Below are 21,647 nucleotides of genomic sequence, written 5' to 3' on the forward strand. Positions count from 1 at the left end.
AAAATTTTGGGCCGTGCCCGACGTTGCAACCGACATGTGGCTGACATATGGCCGACATGTTGTAACCCTAAAATGGCATAAAATACTTTTATAAAAGGGCTTAGGGTTAGGTATTTTTTATTAAGTTGTGATGTGAAATTTCTTCTTATGGCGGTATTGAACTATAAGGGATTATAGATTGTAATCAGGTTGTAATCACTAGATTTTAATAAGATCAGACTTATTATTTGGTGGACATAGCCCAGGTATTGGATAAACCACGTTAAACCTTGGTTCCTTGTGTTCTTTTTTGTGTGATCTATTATTCTTTTTTATTGGTTATATTTGCATGTAATTGTTATTTTTGTTCGTGGTTTAATCCTAACAAGTGGTATCAGAGAGAGGTTGTTTTTCAGTTATCCTCTTTAGGAAAGTCTCACAATTGAGTGGGAGTCTCATGGTTGAGTGGGAGCAGTGGAAGATGAGGGTAAGCTGAGGGTTGATAGGTTTAATAAGAAAAACTTCTAGTTATGGAAGATGCAAATGGAAGACTATCTTTATCAAAAGGATTTATGGAAGTTGTTGGAAGAAAAATCCAAGAACCAAGGATCTATGTCAAATGATGGATGGGATCTTTTGGACAGAAAGGCACTTGAAAGCATTCAGTTATACTTGGCACTATCAGTGGCATTTAATATTACAAAAGAGAAGATGACAGAAGAGTTGATGAAAACCCTAGCGACACTATATGAAAAGCCCTCTACTTCAAACAAGGTATTTCTCATGAAGCATTTATTTAATATGAAAATGATAGAAGGTGGATCTATTGTAGATCATTTAAATGAGTTTAATACTATTACTAGTCAGTTATCTTCTATGGGTATCAATTTTGATGAAGAAATTAGGTCTCACTTGATTTTTTGTTCTTTGCCTGAAAGCTGGAATGCCTTGGTAATGGCTGTGAGTAATTTTGTTCCTAGATATAGTACCCTAAAATGTGAAGATGTGATTGGTGTTGTTTTGACTAAGGAAACTCATAGGAAAGCCTTAGGTAGATCTACATCAGGAAGTGCTTTGAATGCATAAAGAAGGGGCAAAACAACTGAGAGAGGAAGTAACTCTAGAAATCATGGGAAATCAAGAGGAAAGTCAAAGGGGAAGATGTCTCAATCGAGAGGACTGAAGACTATTGGTACTGTGGCAAACCAGGTCATAAAACTAAAGATTGCTAGAATTAAAAGAAAAATGAAGGAGATAAATTAGATAGAGACAAGGAGGCAAATGTGGTAAGTAAAAAATCTGAAGAGGATGCTTTGCTTCTATCTTTAGAAAGTTTTGATGAGTCATGGGTTTTAGATTATGTGCTTCATTTTATGCTACACCTCATAGAGGTTATTTCATCGATTATGTCCAAGAGGATTTTGGGCTTGTTTATTTGGGGGATAATGAACCCTATCAGATATTTAGAAAGGAAAAAAGTAAGATTAAGTTGCAGAATAGGAATCATTGGCTACTACATGAGGTAAGAGATGTTCGAAGGCTAAGTAGGAATTTAATTTCAGAAGGGCAACTCAGTGATGAGGGTTGTGTAGTTACTTTTAATGATGAAAATTGGAAGGTTTCAAAAGGTTCCCTTGTCATAGAAAAAGGTGTGAAAGTAGGCACCTTATATCTTTGTACAGGTCATATTGGTCCTACTTTAATTGTTTCAGAGAAAAATGAATGTTCAAAAACAATTGTTGTAGTTGATCAGGGAGAAAAAATAGCTGCTATAAATTCTAATACAGCGCTATGGCACAAAAAACTTGGGCACATGAGTGAGAAAGGTATGAAAGTACTTCATGCAAAGAAAGTTTTACCAGGTCTAAAATGTGTTAATATGGATTTCTATGAAAGTTGTGTGTATGGAAAACAAAAGAGAGTGAGTTTTGTGAAGACTGAGAAAGAAAACAAAAAGGAGAAATTAGAGCTTATGCATACAGATGTATGGGGACTAGCTCAGGTATCTTCCATTGGTGGCTTTCATTATTATGTTACATTTATTGATGATGCAACTAGAAAAGTATGGGTTTATTTCCTTAGATAGAAATCTAATGTATTTCCATCTTTTAAGAAATGAAAATGCTTGGTTGAAAATGAGAATGGTAAGAAATTAAAATATCTTAGATTTGATAATGGTCATGAGTATTGCAGTCATGAATTTGAAGATTATTGCTCCACTAATGGTATTCATAGACAAAAAACTATTCGAAGGACTCCACAAGCAAATGGAGTGGCTGAACGCATGAACAAGACTATAATGGAGCATGTAAGGAGCATGAGGTTGCATGTTGGGCTGCCCTTACACATGTGGGAAAAGGCTGTGAATATTGCTATATATTTGATTAATAGAGGTCCCTCTACTCCTTTGGGTTGTAGTATTCCAAAGGAAGCATGGACTGGTAAGAAGGTGAGTTATTCTTTTATCAAGACCTTCAGTTGTGAAGCTTTTGCTCATATAGACTCTGAAAATAGAACCAAGCTAGAAGCTAAATTGAAGAAATGTGTATTTTTTGGATATGGCATTAATGAATTTGGTTATAGGCTTTGGAATTTTGAAAATCAGAAAATTGTAAGAAGTAGGGATGTCATATTCAATGAGAAAGTGTTGTACAAAGATCTATTGCAACAACATGAGAAGAAAGAAGACGATTATGTAGTGCTGGATAATACTCCAAAAGTTGATGTTCCAGCCATTCCTCATGATGTGCAACAACTGCAACAACAAATACCACACACATTGATGAATGTCAGACGGTCAACAAGGAAAATTAGATCTCTAGAAAGGTTTTCTCCCTATTTGTATTCTATTTTACTTACTGATGTTGGTGAACTTGAAAGTTATGATGAAGTTGTGCAGGTGGATACTAAGATACAGTGGGAGTTTGCAATGAAAGATGAAATGGACTATTTGCTAAAGAATAAAACATGGGATTTGTGCAAGTTGCATGTAGGTAAAAGAGCTTCACAAAATAAGTGGGTTTACAGGTTGAAAGAAGAGGAAGGGGGTAAGAAAAGATTTAAAGCCAGGTTAGTTGTGAAAGGTTTTGCATAGAAAAAGGTAATTATTCTGATGAGATATTTTCTCCTATTGTTAAGATGACTTCTATCCCTACTATTTTAAGTCTTGTGGCTACTAAATATTTGCATTTAGAGTAGCTTGATGTTAAAACAACCTTTCTTCATGGAGATTTGGATATATATATATATATATATATATATATATATATATATATATATGGCTTAGCTAGAGGGTTTTGAGGTCAAAGGCAAGGAGGACTTCACGTACAAATTGAAGAAAAGTTTATATGGCTTAAAGAAAGAACCTCGGCAATTGTATCTAAAGTTTGATAGTTTTATGCATGAGCATGGATATAATCGGTGTCATTTAGATTACTGTGTTTATTTTAAGAGGTTGGATGATGATAGCTACATTATTTTATGTTTATATGTTGATGATCTGCTTGTAGCTGGGTCTAACATGGATCATATTAAGGGGCTAAAATGCCAGTTAGCACATGCATTTTCTATGAAGGATTTGGGGGCAGCAAAAAAAATCTTTGGTATGAAGATTTGCAAAGATAGGAAGAACAGAACATTGATGGTATCTCAAGTTGATTATGTTGAGGTGGTGTTGCAACATTTCTCTATGGAGAATGCTAAAGTCATTAGCACACCTTTACCTGGTCATTTGAAGTTGACTAAGGAGATGTGTCCGAAGACACAGGATGAGGAGGATAAGATGTCCAAGGTACCCTATGCTTCAATTGTAGGGAGTTTGATGTATGCTATGGTATGTACTAGGCCAAATATTGTACATGCAGTGGGAGTTGTTAGAAAATATATGAGTCATCTAGGAATTGAGCATTGGAATGTAGTTAAATGGATTCTCAGATATTTGAGAGGCACATCCAATAAGTGTTTACATTTTGGGGCCTCTATTACTTATTTACAAGGCTATGTTGACTCATATTTGGCAGGGGATATTGATACTAGGCAGAGTACTACAAGTTATGTATTTACTATTGGTGAGGCAGCCATGAGCTAGGTTTCTAGATTACAGAAGATTAATGCTCTATCCACTACAGAGGCAAAGCATGTTGCTTCTACAGAGGTAGCCAAGGAGATGATATGGTTTCAGTTCTTCTTGGAAGAATTGGGATATCCTTAGAAAGATAGTTATTTTTTCATAGATAGTTAGAGTGTCATTCATCTTGCAAAGAATTCAGCTCTACATTTAAAGACCAAACACATACAGTTGCAGTACCATTTCATTCAGTTAGTTTTGGAGGATGGATAGTTAAAGCTAGAGAAGACACATACAAATGATAATTCATCAGAAATGTTGACAAATTTAGTAACAAGGGAGAAGCTAAACTCCTCTTCAACTTTGGTTGGTCTTCTAGATTGAATATGAATAAAAGAATAGTAGAGTCCAAGGTGGTTTGATCTAGTGGGAGCCCCATGTGGTAGCGGTATTACAATAGGATCAGTCTCCCACTATTGTTGTTTAGTGTGGAGCTTGATCAGTCTCCAAGTGGGAGATTGTTAGTTTGTGGTGACTAATCAGGAAATTATTGTACATACTTCATAAATTCTTTGGAAAAAAATTGGGCCGTTGCTGACATTGTAGCCGACATGTGGCCGACATATGGCCCACATGTTGTAACCCTAAAATGGCATAAAATACTTGTATAAAAGGGCTTAGGGTTAGGTATTTTTATTAAGTTGTGATATGAAATTTCTTCTTGTGGCCGTATTGAGCTATAAGGGATTATGGATTGAAATCAGGTTGTAATCACTAGATTGTAATAAGATCAGACTTGCTATTTGGTAGATGTAGCCCAGGAATTGGGTGAACCATGTTAAATCTTGGTGTCTTGTGTTCTTTTCTATGTGATCTATTATTTTTTGTTTTTGGTTATATTTCCATGTAATTGTTATTTCTATCCGTTGTTTAATCCTAACAAAATCAATATTTAATTAAAATTATAACATTCATTTTTTCTAAAATTATTTTAAATTATTTTCATTAAAAATTATCAATAATCATGAACATACATATTTTTTATTATTAATTTAATAATTTCTTAATTTCAAATTTTACATTGATACCCTAGCACACCTATAAAAATTACCAATAAAAAGTTAATTTTAGTGAGAATAAATCCGAATTCAAAATTTGAACTTTAGACATCCTCCATCACCAAATATGTGTGCACATTTAACTCATGCAATGGAATATATTATCAACTTTATAGGATAATACTTGGGGTAAAGTTATGTCAATTTAAAATATTTAGATGTCCAACAAAGAATGAGGAAATTTGATTTAGTTAAAGGGTGACAATTCACCGCTTAAGGGTGATAATAATAAAGGAATAGATGTCAAAACTAATACAAATACAAGGAATCATGTTGTTTTTAAATGAAATTAGAATTAGGAATACACCGGACCACTTGAAATGTGGAAAATAATGAACAATTAGAAAATGAATTGTCAATGAATCAGATATAAGATATAAGATTTGAATGGGCTGAATATGCATATTCTTGATTACAGAACAAATAATTACATATTTTGTAATCCACATGGCCGAAAGTGTTCTATATTTTAAATTCTCTCAATGATTAGGGTGGGGGTCATTATAATTAAGCTGAGAGGCTTTCTATAATGGTAGCAATCTTCAATGTAAACATTTTCTATGTTGAAAAAAATTTGACATTCATTTACATGTCAGAAAAAAAAAATAGAAATATGTATTTCTTTATTACTATGACATGATTTTTATGGAATATGGTTTTTTGAAAAATCTATACATGGTTTTGTCTAAATTTGATTTGCTAAATTTGCCAGTCTCATAAAATTTCTATGTATTAATATCAAGACATAGTATATATAAAAATAAATACAGTAGTTTATTCATGGAATTTTTGTGTTCATTTGAATACAATATTTACTAAATTTATATTAATTCTTTTGAAATTAGATACCTCTCAGCTTATTTTACAAAAAAATAATTTAAATTTTTAGGTATGCTAGTATATTCTTGCTTGCCACTATGGAGCCAAACAAAAATATACCGAAATGATGTATAGAAGCCTCGATTTATCTTTTGTGGTAGCTAGGGTCTTTTATATTGCCCCCACAATTAGAACCAATGATAATATCTCCACAATTTCTACTATTTTATCAATTGATTTAATGTTGGCCATGCTTGCAAAAGTATTCACTTTTTCCTTGATGAAGATTGGATGAGCACATGCAGCGAGGCAAAACAAAATGTTGAACAGGAGCAGCACCCCCATAATTTTCACAAGTATAGTTGAAAAAGAGGGGTAAAAATTTATTAAGATAGAAAAAAATAAAACAAGGAGAGCTCAACAAGGACCTTGATCTTGAGCAACAAGTTCATCAAATTCTTGGACCATCTCAAAGAAAAGTTTCCCCCTATCCATAATATTCCAACTTGGAGCATGACTAGAAGCCCATTTGGCTAAACAATCAGCAACTCTATTCCATTCACAAGGAATATAAGTGAACCTAATGAGCTGAAAAGAGGTAGAAAAGAGAATAATCTAATTAACAATAGTGGCTAGCTACCAACTAACATCCTCAAGGTCCTGCGAGGAAAGCAAGTTCACCACCACTTGGGAATCAGACTCACAGATAATCTTACTCCATCCCCACAAGCAACATTGTTCCACAACATATAAAATAGCTTGAGCTTCCATGAGATTGTTAGTGTAATCACCCTTATGAACTAAGAAAAAGAATTTAACATCACTAGAACTACAACGAGCTACTCCCCCAATACTAGCTGGGCCTAGATTCCCTCGAGAAGAACCATTAGTGTTCATTTTTAGAACTCCACAGGGAGGAGGAGTCCAATACCCATCCCAATTCACTCGACCTTTCCTTTGATGTTGAGGCTTCTTGGACATAGAAGGAAACCTTTGAGTTGCAACCCCATCTTGAAGATGAAAATTTAGGTGATTGCATATAGCAAGATCAACCAGATCCATACCCCCATCTAGCTCAGACTTCACTTGAATAGTTTCCTAAAGAGAACGTGAGATCTTCCAGTAAAGATGCAAAACACCAAGCCAAAAATCTTGGAAGATTGGATGATTCCTCTCCAGCCGCATATACCAAAGCATGAACAAATGGGCCAGCAATCCAAGTAGCATAGAGAGGGGAAGACTTGAAGGGAGAATTGCCCAAGATCTCGCCATTCATAAGAATTAATGTTAAGCTGAATAGAGAAATGTGAAGATGGGAAAAATGAGAATACATTATTTTGGGTGTTAGAGATAAAAGATTTTGAATGGCTATGAAGGAGGAAACAATATCATATTTTGAGAGAGAGAGAGAGAGAGAGAATATTTTGTTTGAAATGCTCAAAATTGAAATTTTTTAAGGAATGGTGATGATCAAAGCAAAAGAATGGCGCATTGAATTGTAGAATTTCAAAAGGCCACAAATGGATTTTGGAGGTGTTTTCTATGTTGACTAGTGTAGTTAATTTTGGTATTTTACGAGGGTAGCAATTTTAGAATTTGTTGGTTCGTAAAATTTATTTGACCATATAAAATATTAAATTTTTATACAATAGACAATATAACACAAATTCATTAGAATCAATAAGTCAATATAGATAATAATAGTTTTTTTCACTTTGCTAGGGTTTCTTGCTTCATGTGATCTTTAACTTTTTTGCATACAACTTGTTGTCTGAACTTTCCCTCAGTTAGCTCCTCTTGTCACACTTCATTTACTACAAGAGTTTTTTAGGCTGGGATATAATGGCTCCGGCTAGCGGTGAACCAATTATTTCTAGTGTTCACACTGCTACTTCGGTCTGCCATGGCACCTCCATAGAAGAAATGTTCACACAAGTTTTTCCCGAAGGCTTTTCACGAGGTAATCCTAGCATTATCCTTCCTTTGCAAGAAGTTGATGCTACATTTGATTGGTTGGAACAACACACCTTAATAGGTTATTTTGTGGGTAGCACTCCCCCTGAAGCTATGCTCTGAGAATGGGTTAACAAGAGTTGGACTTTTCATGGCATCCACTTTGAGACTGTGCAAAACCTTACCAAAGGTTTTTTTTAATTTTGCTTTACTAACCCCTCAAAAGATGACCTGGTCTTTAATAACGGACCATGGTATCTGTATTCTTCCTTGCATGTTTTTCAAAAATGGTCACGAGACTTCATAGTCTCGAATGATAAAAAGCTTAGGGTTCTTGTATGGGTCAAGTTCCTAGGTCTACCCATGCCTTTTTGGCCTTTCATTAAGTCCATTTCCAAATCCCTTGGCAAAGTTGTCACCAAGGAGGCTGAGAAATTCTTCAATGCCCGCCCGCAATGACACATTTGCATAGAGGTGGATCTTTCCAAGTATCTCAACGATTCTATGGAAATTCATATTGGGACCAAAACCTTCTCTCAGAAGGTTCTGTACTTGAACCTCCCCAACACTTGTTATAGGTGCCAATTTGCGAAACACAAGATCAAGGACTACCCTTTGGCTACACCTAGGGTAAAACGCACACCTAAAGAGGTGCCTATCAAATAGGTTGAAGGTAATAAAGAAGAATGGGTTAATGTTGGGCATAAGGGCAAGGCTCCCTTAAATCCCTTGCCTCCCAAGTAGTCCTATGCTGTGGTTGATGTAGTTCGTCCTATCACTATAGGAGCATCAACTCTTGCCAGAGTTGGGATGCAAGTGGCAGACAAAGGACCTGCTTCTAGAGTTTCATAGGTTTCAAACCCTGCTAGCTTGCAGGGGATTAAGGTAGCTACCAAGGTTTCTACCTTGGCTAGGGTGAAAAATCCTCTTGCTACCTCTTCCACAGCACCACCAACAATATGGCATTCTCGCAATCCTCCTAGACATGCAGAGATACAAGAGGTGAAACATCAGGTTGTAAGTCCAGATAATTTTCCATCTGACTTCAACCATGTTTCTACCTTCTTGCAGAATAGCTACTCCTCTCTTGAGGACGAAGATGATATGGAAGAGTTCTCATGAACTTCCTATCGTGGAATGTGTGAGGTCTCATAGGCCTCCCCAGAAAGTACTATGTTTGGGACATCCGTCATAGACTTGGTAATTTAGATTTTCTATATCTACATGAAGTTAAAATTTCTAGTTTCATTCTTGCTTTGGCATGCTGCATAATTTGGCAAGATGGTGTGATGTTTTCTTCCTAGCACGAAGCTGGCTGAGGTGGTGTAGTTACTCTCCTATCACCTCGCCTTCATTCTGCTATTATTTTGCATGGTTCTAATCCCATGCATAGAATTATTTGGCTTTTTCTTTGCATTAATATTCATTCTTTTAGAGTCATTAATTTTTATGCTTCCAATGATGCTATGGAAAGATCCCAAATGTGGGCTTGGCTGGCTAACAACTTGCCTCTAGATACTTGGGTTATCTGTGGGGACTTTAATATGGTTGAAGTGGCCTCTAAAAAAGATGGCATTCTACCTTTCTACTGGATAGCTTGGGAAAGACAAGCCTAGTATTACATTGTGTAATAAATTGAGGCTTTTTGATCCCAATAGCAACTGCTGCCATGATAGTGGGGTTTGGCACACTTGGTCCAACTCTCGAGCTGGCCTTAATCATGTTATGATCACTGCACAATCTTTTTTCTCTTTTTCTACGGATCAAGATTTTCCTATCATTCCCCTCCTAGATGTGAAATTATCTAACCAATACCCCATCTATTTTGTCATTTATTGGTAGACAACTATCCCAAAGGTGGCCAAATTTTAGTTCTTCATCAACATGGCTGTGCTGATGCATGCTTCCACCATTTTGCACGTACTACATGTTTGTAACTTGGAGCCATCTTTGCATTCTCAAAAGGGTTCGATTTAATGGTGGAATGATGCCATTACTAGAACTTTTTGGTTCTTGCACATTTATGGGTGGCAATTGGCTATGTTCCATAAATGGTCCTATGAAGCCAGTACACTTGCCCTCAAAAAAGTCTCTGAGGCCCTCACCCTCAATCCCTTTGATGTGGACTAGAAAATTCAGCTTGCCAAGCTTAGTCATGATAAGAAAATTGTTGATAATTATGCTACGTTGGGAGCCCAAATCAAGGCCCATCTCCATGGGTTGGAGGTTGGTGACAAAGCCTAAAAGGAGTTTTTTTAGGCTCTTCGTGATTAAAAAAATCAAACAAGGAAATTTTGTTCTGTCTAGTCTCCCCACCATCTTGCAAGCATTTTTTCATCACTATGATAATGTGTTTGCTTCACAAGGAAATTTGGTTTCTCAAGAGGCAGCTCTTAGAAAGTGTATTTCTATTAATCCAAACAGTCTAGTAGTTGAGCAACACACTTTCTATGAGCAACTTATTTCTCTCTATGACCTTAAAGAGGCAATCTACTCAATGGTAGATGACAAGTTCCCTGGGTGTGATGGGTTCCCTTGTGAATTCTACAAACACCTCTGGGAGCATATAGGTCCTGAACTGCACAAAGTTTATTTTGAAGCCTATCACTCTAAAAGATGAGGAGCCATTATAAACAAAGGAAATATAAAATTCATATCTAAAGTTGGTGATCCAGAGGATATATGCAATTGGAGACCCATTACCCTTTTGAATGCGTCATACAAGATCATTTCCAAGGCTCTCTCTATTAAAATTAGGCACATGTTGCCCTTAATTGTACAACCAGAGAAAACTAGATTCATCAAGTCCAGATATATTCTTGACAACATCATTGTTGTCTGGGAGGAAATAGAATTGGCTTGCAAGTCCAATCAGAAGGTCATCTTTTGAAAGATAGATTTTGCTAAAGCCTATGATGGCATTGAATGGCCCTTCATCTTGGCCATGCTCCAGGCTTTGGGTTTTGGCCCCAACTTCCTCCAATTTGTGGAGATGCTCTTTGGGGATGCTAATGCTTGCATTACCATCAACAATTCACAATTGTAGGCATTTGGTCTTTTTGTTCCATTAGACAAGGTTGTTCGCTAGCTCCTACACTTTATGTCCTTGATTTTGAAGGTTTTGGTTATTTACTTGCACATTTTGTGTCCTTAGGATTGGTTCATGGCATTTCCTTTCCTGAATCATCCTCCCAATTAGTCAATGGACACTTTGCTAATGATTGTTTTCTCACTCTTTTAGAGGATGAAGAAAAAATCAATAATTCTTTAAGTTGCCTAGACACCTCTTGTCAAGCTTCTAGTTCTTCCATTCAATGGCAGAAAACACTTTGCTTTTGCCAGTCCTTTCTACCAGCTCCACATTGGCTTAGCTAGTTTGAGTGGAAATGGGTTGCTCATGAAGTAATCTTCCACTTTCTTGGCATTCCTTTTGCATTCTAGACATCGCCTATGGAAATTTGGAATGTTGTGTTGCCTAAGATTAGAAAAAAGCTCAACTACTGGATCACAAAGCTACTCTCCCTCATAGGAAAAATTTAGATTTTCTCTAAGATTCTTGCGGCTACTCATGTTTATTACTCATCCTACTAGGCTCCCTCCAAAGCCTCTTACATGAAGCTGGAAATATTGCTCAGGGATTTTCTCTAGGCCTCTAGTTCTTATCACCATGGCTTTCACAGAGTGGGATGGGACTTCTGTTGTCTCCCAAGAGAGTCTGGTGGTCTTGGCTTGCTTTCCACTCAAAGACAAGGCCTTTCTCTCTATGCAAAATGGATTATTAGGGCTCTCTTAGGAGATGAAGCTTGGAAGATTTTGGTTTAGCACTACATTTCTTCTGGCTTCCCTATCAATAGGCCTGCTTGGAAGGGGATTGGTTTCCAAACCCTTCTCATTATGCATGAGCCCATGGTCATTCAGGGCTTCTTTTTCATCAAGAACATCTAAAATGCCTGGGAGGCTGTTAAGCCTTGGCTTTGATGGGCTGAAGATGAATTCCACAATGACCTCTCCTTGAATCAGCCTAACATCTGGTGGTCTCCCTTGTTTTCATTTAGGGTACTCCCCTTACCAAGATTCAAGGGGCTAATGCTCTACATTTTTAAAAATGTGGTATTAGAACTCCAAAGGACCTCTTTTCATAGGTCAACATGAATTTTAGGACCTAGGAAGATGTGAAAATATAGTAGTGCCTTGTCCATTCAGACCAGCAGACTTTTGACCTTCTGCTTTCTTCCATCCCTATTCACTTATTTCATAAAGTGGGGATTCATTCTGTTCACCCTTGGTGGCTTGATTGGAGGTGGTTTCTTACCACTCCTTTTTCAAATTACAAGCCAAGTTTGGGCTATAGATGGCTTTCACCTTGTCTTCCCATGGTGGATATGCTAAACCATAGATGGCATTTGTAATCTTCCCTTTCTTAATGGAGAGAACACATTGACACCATATGAAATACTATAATTGAACCCAAGATTGTGCATTTTTCTTGGTGCTTGGCCTTCCAAGGTCTTCCCTTGGGGCCTTAGCTCAAACACATTGGGGTTCCTAACCCTAGATGCCCCTTTTGTGGACAACCAGAGTCTTTCTTGCATATTTTTTGGTTCTGCAAACGTGCTTAGAATTATTGGCACTGGATTCATGATTTCTTCAAGCCAATCAAACCTGAGTTTTTCTCTTGGCATATGATTTTACTAGGTGAATCTCCCAAGTTACCTTGAAAGTTCACCCAGATTTGGCATACCTTCACGCTGGAGATCCTATTTTCTCTGTGGAAAGATAGGAAAGTTGTTCTTTTCACACATATTTTTCTAGATGTTAACATTGCTATGTATACTAAGGCATGCATGTAATAATGTAATTATGTAGATACAGGTGCAAGCTAATAAAGTTGCACTCAAAGTTGCTCACCTACAAGAGCTCCTCAATCATTGGGACAATGCCCCTTGTATTGTCACCAAAGTTCCTCCAAATGCCTTAGCGAAGACCTCAATGCCCCCCAACCACCATCCTCGGTGCCACTCCTTTGGCTGCCACTCACACACACTATGCTCCCAGCCTTCCTCCCACCACTCTCCTAGTGATGGTGATGCTAGATGGAGGTTCCGCTCAGCATCCCCACCCCATGGTGGTTCTGGTTGGTCCTTGGCTCCTCCTCCTAGTTCTCATCGTGCACACTCAGGAAAGTGGCCTTGCCTAGACCTAGAAATTTCTCGTCCATTGCCAAAGGTTAAAGATGTGGAGGTTACCATTTTTGTTGCTGTTAGTGATGGTGGTTGGACTATTCCTAGTCTACCGCCCAATTCTAAAGATGATTGGGGTTTTCAAGATAAAGATGATCCACCACACTCGGCTGGCACTGCTTTGGCAGCCTAAGGTAGCCTTATTTGTTTTTTTTTATGAATAGTTTCTGATTCTGGCTATAGCCATGTTTTTTGTCTGGCTTCAGCTATTTGAACTCTTTCACAGGGTGATCTTGTATCCCCTAACCCCTTTTTTGTGAATTGTAAACTAGGTATATTTTATTAATAGAAAAGGTAACTATTCATCAAAAAAATATAAACAATAATTTTGAAACATAATGGATAAATGGATAATGCATGATATTTTTCATAGGGGGATGCAAACATTTGAATAATTCAATGTTCAAAATTCAAAGTAAAACTATGATGTGTTGAAGATGAAGTAGTTATGGACGAGACAGTTAAGTGCTTCCACCATGTTCAAAAAGAGTGTTAATTACTTTTTATTTTAATAAGGGATCAAACATTCATCTTGAAGTTTTTTCTGCTTTGACTTTTTTAAAATTTGCATACAATTATTAGCGTGTGAAATAAATAAGTAAAATGTCTATTTTTAGAAAGGTTACATATTTTTAAGTCAAGTCATTTAGGTCATGAGGACAAGTGTCACATTGTAATATGTATTTGTTGTAAGTTTTAATAGTTGAATTAGTTTAATTAAGTAGATTAGTAAAGTTCAAAATTTAATAATTTTTAATGTAATTTTATAAATATTTGATAATTTTTTAATATTTTAAGACGATATTTTTACATTAAAATTTATAATTTTAAATTTCAAAAGATTAAAAGTTCATTCTTCTATTTCAAATATTTAAAAAATAAAATATTTTAATATGAAAAAATCATATCTAAAATTAATTTCTAATTAATCATATTAATGTAATGCTCTATTATAACTAAATAGATTGTATCTTAGAGTATTCATATTTTATTTAAATTTAAATTTAAATTTTATTTAAATAAAAATATATTGTATAGAATATTAATCATTAAAAATATAATCATGAAGAATACTAAGTCAAATTGTAAAAAAACTGGGGTGAAGTATAATTTTGTGTTATAGGAGCCTTTTTTCAGAGGTTCTCCTTACCTTTTTCTTGGCCAAATTTTCTCAGCCAAATTTTTACTACAAAGAAAAGAAATTTAATCTTATATATTATGAAAATTTCATGAAATTACAATATCTATATTTCTAAATCTAAATTTAAAAATATTAATTATCTTCTTACAAAGTACAATTACATAACAATCTATTTAAATAATTAAAAAATTAAGAATGTTTGTTAGTATTAAAGTTTTGCGCTACAGCGTATAATTGATATTTTCACATAATAAAATATTAATACACTTTCAAAAACATAACATATTAAGTATTATATATTACAATATGATCTTTAGTTATTTAATTTTAATCATATATCAATAAGATCTAAACTATTTTCTAGAGGTTTTTAATAATCATTTTATTTGTTTTTAATCCCTATTCAAATATGAAAATGGTCTTATTGCAAGCGGTTGAGAATCATGACAATAATCATTCTAATTGGCATGAATATCATGATATTTAAAAGGTAGAAACTATATCTTCTAGTGATATGCGTTATCGCAACAATTATTGAGGTGTAACCCCATTGACCCAATAGACTTGGATGAGAGATATTTGAAGTCAAAAAATTACTTTTGTATCACTCATTTAGAATAAACTAAAATTTTATGATTAGTAGAAAATAAAATAAAAAATAGAAAAAAACTATCTTTTAAAATATTTGTCAGATAGTTTTAAAAATTAGAAAAGATAATTATATTAGGAGGAAATTTTAGGTCAAACCACTTGGTAACACTAGGACTTCAAGAAACCTTGAAACCGTAGAGCATAAGTTCAAGGAAACAACTAAAAATGATTCTTGCAAGAATCTTGATGATTTTGTAAAGAAAAGCATCATGTTGAATCACTACTAATGAAATATGGGTCAATGAGTTTGACTCAAAAATCACACAGTTAAATCTTGATAGCAATATCACAATTTGACTTGCTATGGAAATTATCTCCTACTTACCAATTGATGAGCTTAAAGGGATTTATAATGAATGGTTCATAAGGAACAAAACTTGGTGAAGGTTTTGCAAATGGGGTTGCAAGCTTTAGGTTTAACCATGGAGGAAACTCTGTAGTCAAGCGTGGTCAGGTTAGAGTAGTATTAGGATGGGTGACCTGCCAGGAAGTCCTGGTGCTTCACCCCTATGAACATCACCTAGATACAATTAGTGTTAAGTTTTCCATTTGTTCTCATGAGAGATGGATTCATGTTACAGGGTAAGTGCACAAAGTTGTGGTGGCAAAAGGGGCGTATAAGTGGACACCTTTTTCCTGAAATCAGCAAATTCTGGACTTTAACAAGAATTTGAAGATAGTTATGCTCAAAATTTTAAGATATGACAAAAAAAAAAGTTGTAGTCCTTTGAATCTAGTTTCTAAACTAATAATTTTTTTTCAAAATGGTTTAGTTTTAGGTCCTCAAAAAAGGGGGCCACAGAAAGTGGTACTGTTTATTCCAAAAAAACATAACATAGTACAAAGTGTGGCCGCCCTAAAATTTTAACTTTTTTTTTGAAATTCTTTAATTGCTCTGGTCAAAAGTTACCTAACATTATGTAGTTTATCCTAGATTTTTCGGGTAATTTTATAATGTGTATTTTTTTTTTAATGAATTTTTAAATTAGACCCATCCCAAAAATGTGAAATATCTGTGTGCTCCCCCTAGAAATGATTGAAAACTAATCTAAAATCAAAACTTCTTTTTTTCAAAGTGTGTAGAATGGAGTCTAGTTTCTAAACAACTAATTTGTTACAAAATTCGATGAATGAGCTAAAATCTATAGCCCAATTAGTACATGGTGGTTTTTGACAAAAAGTGAACATACATTCAAAAGAAATTATAGATGAAAGACTTAAAATAGTTCAAATTAAAAATAAATTATATGGTTAGATAGCTAACACAGAGACCTATAATGTTATGTAACCTGATCTTATCGATACCCAACCACGAAGAATCTTGAAGGGGAGCACACAAGAAAAATCAATCATTTTTTGTATGTTTGCTGGAAAACATGTCTCAGACCTGTTTATAAACTCCAAACCTTTGGGTTGGATCTCCAAGGCAAAACCAAGCCTTAGGCTTGGTTTTAATGCAATGCTTTGAATAGCGTGTGTGCCCTATAGCGTGCACGCCCTATTAAAACGCTATTGAATTCAAGGTAGTGTGCACGCGCTATAGTGTGCACGCACTATTGAGACCTAAATTGAAAATCAAAACCAAGAGAGAGCTGGGGGGGTGGGGCGAGGGAATGGCTATTTGTGTGTGTGAGAGAGATAGAGAGAAAGTAGGGGATGGGAGAGGGGAGAGAGGAAGTGAGAAAGAGTAGGGGTGGCAGAGAGAGTATAGGATAGGAGATAGAGGAAATGTGAGAGAGTAGGGGTGGCAAAGAGAGTACAAGATGCAAGAGAGAGGAAGTGTGTGAGAGAGAGTAGAGGTGGCAAAGAGAGAGTATGGGATGGGGGAGAGAGATTGAAAGTAGGGGATGGGAGAGAGAGGAAGTGTGAGAGAGAGTACAAGTTGGGAGAGAGAGATTGAGAGTAGGGGATGGGGGAGAGAGAGAGTAGGTGGTGGGAGATGGAGTGGGAGAGGAAGAGCGAGAGAGAGTAGGACGGGAGTTCATGTTTGTGAAAGAGAGAGAGTAGGGAATGGGAGAGGGGGAAGATAGAGTAGCTTGAGAGAGAGTAGGGGATGGAAGAGAGAGTAGGGGATGGAAGATAGAGTAGGCGATGGGAGAGGGAGTGGGAGAGGGAGAGAGAGAGGGGGGATGGAAATGTGTGTAAGAGAGAAAGAGAGAGAGTGTGAAAATGTGAGAGAGGGTAGGGGGTAGCAGAGAGAGAGTAGAGAGGGAGGGAGAGAGAGAGAGAGAGAGAGAGAGAGAGAGAGAGAGAGAGAGAGAGAGAGAGAGAGTGAGTGAGAGAGAGAGTGAGAGTAGGCAGTGGGAGAGGGAGAGCGAGTGAGAGAAAAAGTAGAGGATGGGAGAGGAGAGAGGGGGGATGGGTATGTGTGAAAGAGAGAGAGTAGGGAATGAGAGAGGGGAGAGAGAGATAGAGAGAGTAGGGGATGGGATAGAAAGAGAGTAGGCAATGATAGAGGGAGTGGGAGAGGGAGAGAGAGGGTGGATGGAGGAGAAAGAGATTAGGCAATGGTAGAGGGAGTGGGAGAGGGAGAGAGAGGGGGGATGGAAGTGTGTGTAAGAGAGAAAGTAGGGGATGGGAGAGAGTGTGAGAGAGAGTAGGGGTGGCAAAGAGAGAGAGTGAGAGTAGGGGATGGGAGAGAGAGGGAGAGAGAGAGAGAGAGATAGTAGGCAATGGGAGAGGGAGTGGGAGGGAGAGGGAGAGCGGGAATGGAAGTGTGTAAGAGAGATAGAGTTGGAGATGGGAGAGAGTAGGCAATGGGAGAGGGAGTGAGAGAGAGAGAGGGGGGGGAATGGGAATGTGTATAAGAGAGATAGAGTAGGGGATGGGAGAGAGTGTGAGAGTTTGAGAGAGAGTAGGGGGTGGTAGAGAGAGCTTGTATAGGATGGGGGTGAGAGAGAGAGAGAGAGTATGAGAGAGAGTAGGGGATGGAAGAGAGAGAGTGAGAGTAGGGGATGGGAGAGAGAAAGTAAAGAGGGAAAGAGAGTACTTGAGAGAGAGAGAGATAGTAGGTGGTGCAAGAGGGAGTGGGAGAGGGAGAGAGAGGGGGGATGGGAGTGTGTGTGACAAATCTAGAGAGTAGGGGATGGGAGAGGAGAGAGAGAGGGAGGTGGGAGTGTGTGTCTATGAAAGAGAGAGAGTATGGGATGGGAGAGGGGAGAGAGAGAGTAGGGGATGGGGGAGAGGGAGTGGGAGAGGGAGAGAGAGAGAGGGGGAATGGGAATGTGTGTAAGAGAGACAGAGTAGGGGATGGGAGAGAGTGTGAGAGTGTGAGAGAGAGTAGGTGGTGGCAGAGAGAGCTCATATGGGATGGGAGAGAGAGAGAGAGATTAGGGGATGGGAGTGTGAGAGAGAGTAGGGGAAGAGAGAGAGAGTGAGAGTAAGGGATGGGATGGGAGAGAGAGAGAGAGAGTAGAGAGGGAGAGAGAGAACTTGAGAGAGAGAGAGATCTAGTAGGCGGTAGGAGAGGGAAAGGGAGAGAGATAGGGGGGATGGGAGTGTGCATGACAGATGTAGAGAGTAGGGGATGGGAGAGAAGAGAGTTGGGGGATAAGAGTGTGTGTGTCTGTGAAAGAGAGAGAGTAGGGGATGGGAGAGAGTGTGAGAGTGTGAGAGAGAGTAGTGGGTGGTAGAGAGAGAGTACGAGATGGGAGAGACAGAGTGAAAGGATGGGAGAGATAGAGTGAAAGGATGGGAGAGAGTGAGAGAGAGAGAGTAGGGGGCGGCAGAGAGAGAGAGAGTATGGGATGGGAGAGACAGAGTGAAAGGATGGGAGAGAGTGTGAGAGAGAGTAAGGGATGGGAGAGAGTGTGAGAGAGAGTTGGGAATGGGAGAGAGAGAGAGTAAGAGTAGGGGATGGGAGAGAGAGAGTAGAGAGGGAGAGAGAGAAATTGAGAGAGAGAAATAGTAGTTGACCTGGGAGAGGGAGTGGGAGAGGAGGAGAGAGAGGGATGGGAGTGCTTGTGACAAATCTAGAGAGTAGGCGATGGGAGAGAAGAGAGAGGGGGGATGGGAGTGTGAGTGTGTGTCTGTGTCTGTGAAAGAGAGAGAGTAGGGGATAGGAGAGAGTGTGAGAGTGTGAGAGAGAGTAGGGGGTGGAAAAGAGAGAGTACGAGATGGGAGAGACAGAGTGAAAGGATGGGAGAGAGTGTGAGAGAGAGTAGGGGATGGGAGAGAGTGTGAGAGAGAGTTGGGAATGGGAGAGAGAGAGAGAGTAAGAGTAGGGGATGGGAGAGAGAGAGTAGAGAGGGAGAGAGAGAACTTGAGAGAGAGAAATAGTAGGTGACCTGGGAGAGGGAGTGGGAGAGGAGGAGAGAGAGGGATGGGAGTGCTTGTGACAAATCTAGAGAGTAGGGGATGGGAGAGAAGAGAGAGGGGGGATGGGAGTGTGAGTGTGTGTGTGTGTCTGTGAAAGAGAGAGAGTAGGGGATAGGAGAGAGTGTGAGAGTGTGAGAGAGAGTAGGGGGTGGCAAAGAGAGAGTACGAGATGGGAGATACAGAGTGAAAGGATGGGAAAGAGTGTGAGAGAGAGTAGGAGGTGATAGAGAGAGAGCGAGAGTACGAGATGAGAGAGACAGAGTGAAAGGATGAGAGAGAGTAGGGGATGGGAGAGAGTGTGAGAGAGAGTTGGGGATTGGAGAGAGAGAGAGAGTAAGAGTAGGGGATGGGAGAGAGAGAGAGAGTAGAGAGGGAGAGAGAGAACTTGAGAGAGAGAGAGAGAGATAGTAGGTGGTGGGAGAAGGAGTGGGAGAGGAGGAGAGAGAGGGATGGGAGTGCGTGTGAGCGATCTAGAGAGTAAGGGATGGGAGAGAGGAGAGAGAGAGGGGGATGGGAGTGTGTATCTGCAAAAGAGAGAGTTTAGGGGATGGGAGAGGGGAGAGAGAGTAGCGGATGGGAGTGTGTGTAAGAAAGAGTAGGGGATGGGAGAGAGTGTGAGAGAGAGTAGGAGGTGGCAGAGAGAGATAGAGAGTAAGAAGTGGGAGAGGGAGGATGGGAGTGTGTGTGAGAGATCTAAAGAGTAAAGGATGGGAGAGGGGAGAGAGAGTAGGAAGAGAGAGAGAGAGTAGGGAGAGAGAGAGAATAGGGAGGGTGGAGAGTGATGTGTTCTAATATAGTGCGTACGCGCTATAGCACGTACGCACTATGTGAAACACCTAAAAACGGTCAAAAAGAAACTTTGGGGCCCATTTTATTCATTCTCTGCTTTTGTTCTATTCTGCACTCTGTTATCCCGACAGAAATTGCGGGTTTCAACACAACAAACATTCTTTCAAAGTGGCAAACACTATTTCAAGCTAACAAACACTATTTCAAGGTGGAAAACACTTTTGGAAGCTAACAAACACCAAATTCAATCATTGGATACACGATTTGAAGACTTTTTGAATATTCCTTGTATAGAAAAGGTTAGTGCAATCTATTTTAAATATTTTTTGTTGATATATAGATACAAATTTGATTATAATTTGACATGTTGTTTAATATATAGTGAATTCATTGAAATTTGTATGTTTCAATGAAATGTTATTTCGAAATGGTTAGAAATTTGACAAGTCATTTTATATATATATTGTGTATTCATTCAAATAATTATAATTTTTATATTTATTTGAATAATTTTTAATTTACACATTTTAAGTAATTCAAATGTTTGAATAATTTGACATGTAGAAATCATCATCATGCCAAGGAAGAAACCAAAAAATCAAACAAATGAAGATAGGGAGAGAGATTTGGCAATTAAAAGAGATAAAATGAAATTACTATGTGAGCAAAGAAAATTGCAAAGCAATAATGAAGAATTGACTTCCGAAGAGGATCAAGAACCACTGGTACCAAGAAACAAAGAGGAAGAACTAGAAAGACAAAAAGAACAAATGAGACTGTTACGCTCAAGAAGACAATTGAATTGTGAAGCTACACAATCTTCTAATGTTGGAGTCATATCATCCGCTACACCATCTTCCAATGTTGAAGTCATATCGTCCTCTCATGTTGAAGAGACGCCGATTTGTAGATCCGACGATATACACACTCCATCATGTCATGTTGAAGGCACAACATCAACACATCAAGTAGGTGATATTCCATCTTTTGCATCTTATTGCCAAGGCACATCATCTTCAGTTCAAGGTACACAATACACTCAACCTTATGTTGATGTTCAAAATGTTGAGAGAATTGAAGAGATTATAACACCTTCTAGAATTCGTTTTAGAAGACCAAAATATTTGATTGATATTGATAGTAACATTTTGAAATCAATGCCTGACAAGATTAGCAAGCGTACTTGTCAAAGAAAAGTTAATCGTATGTGGAGATTATTTTTTGATGAATTAAATATTACAGGTCAATGCCAATTATTTGTTGAAATGATGAGGAATTTAAAATTTATGCCTATCATGAAGATTCTTGGGCTAAGAACGATGGATGATTCAAATGAAAAAAACATTGTAAAGAATCTAATGAATGCTTATGACAAAGTAGGTTCTAAATCATGCACCAAAGATAGTAATATCGCAAGATGAGTACTTAGATCGAAAATAGTAAGTAGCCAAATGAAGAAAGCTCGACTCATGAGAAAGACAAGCAAAATATTAAAAATTGGTAGAGGTACTCTAACGAGAGCCATGCTAAGGCGTGATAGATTGGAAGATCCAACAAAAAATGAGTTATGGACA

The sequence above is a fragment of the Cupressus sempervirens genome, chromosome 3, assembly GCF_028749045.1.
Source record: "Cupressus sempervirens isolate cs-2001-9-10 chromosome 3, ASM2874904v1, whole genome shotgun sequence".
Classification (NCBI taxonomy): domain Eukaryota; kingdom Viridiplantae; phylum Streptophyta; class Pinopsida; order Cupressales; family Cupressaceae; genus Cupressus; species Cupressus sempervirens.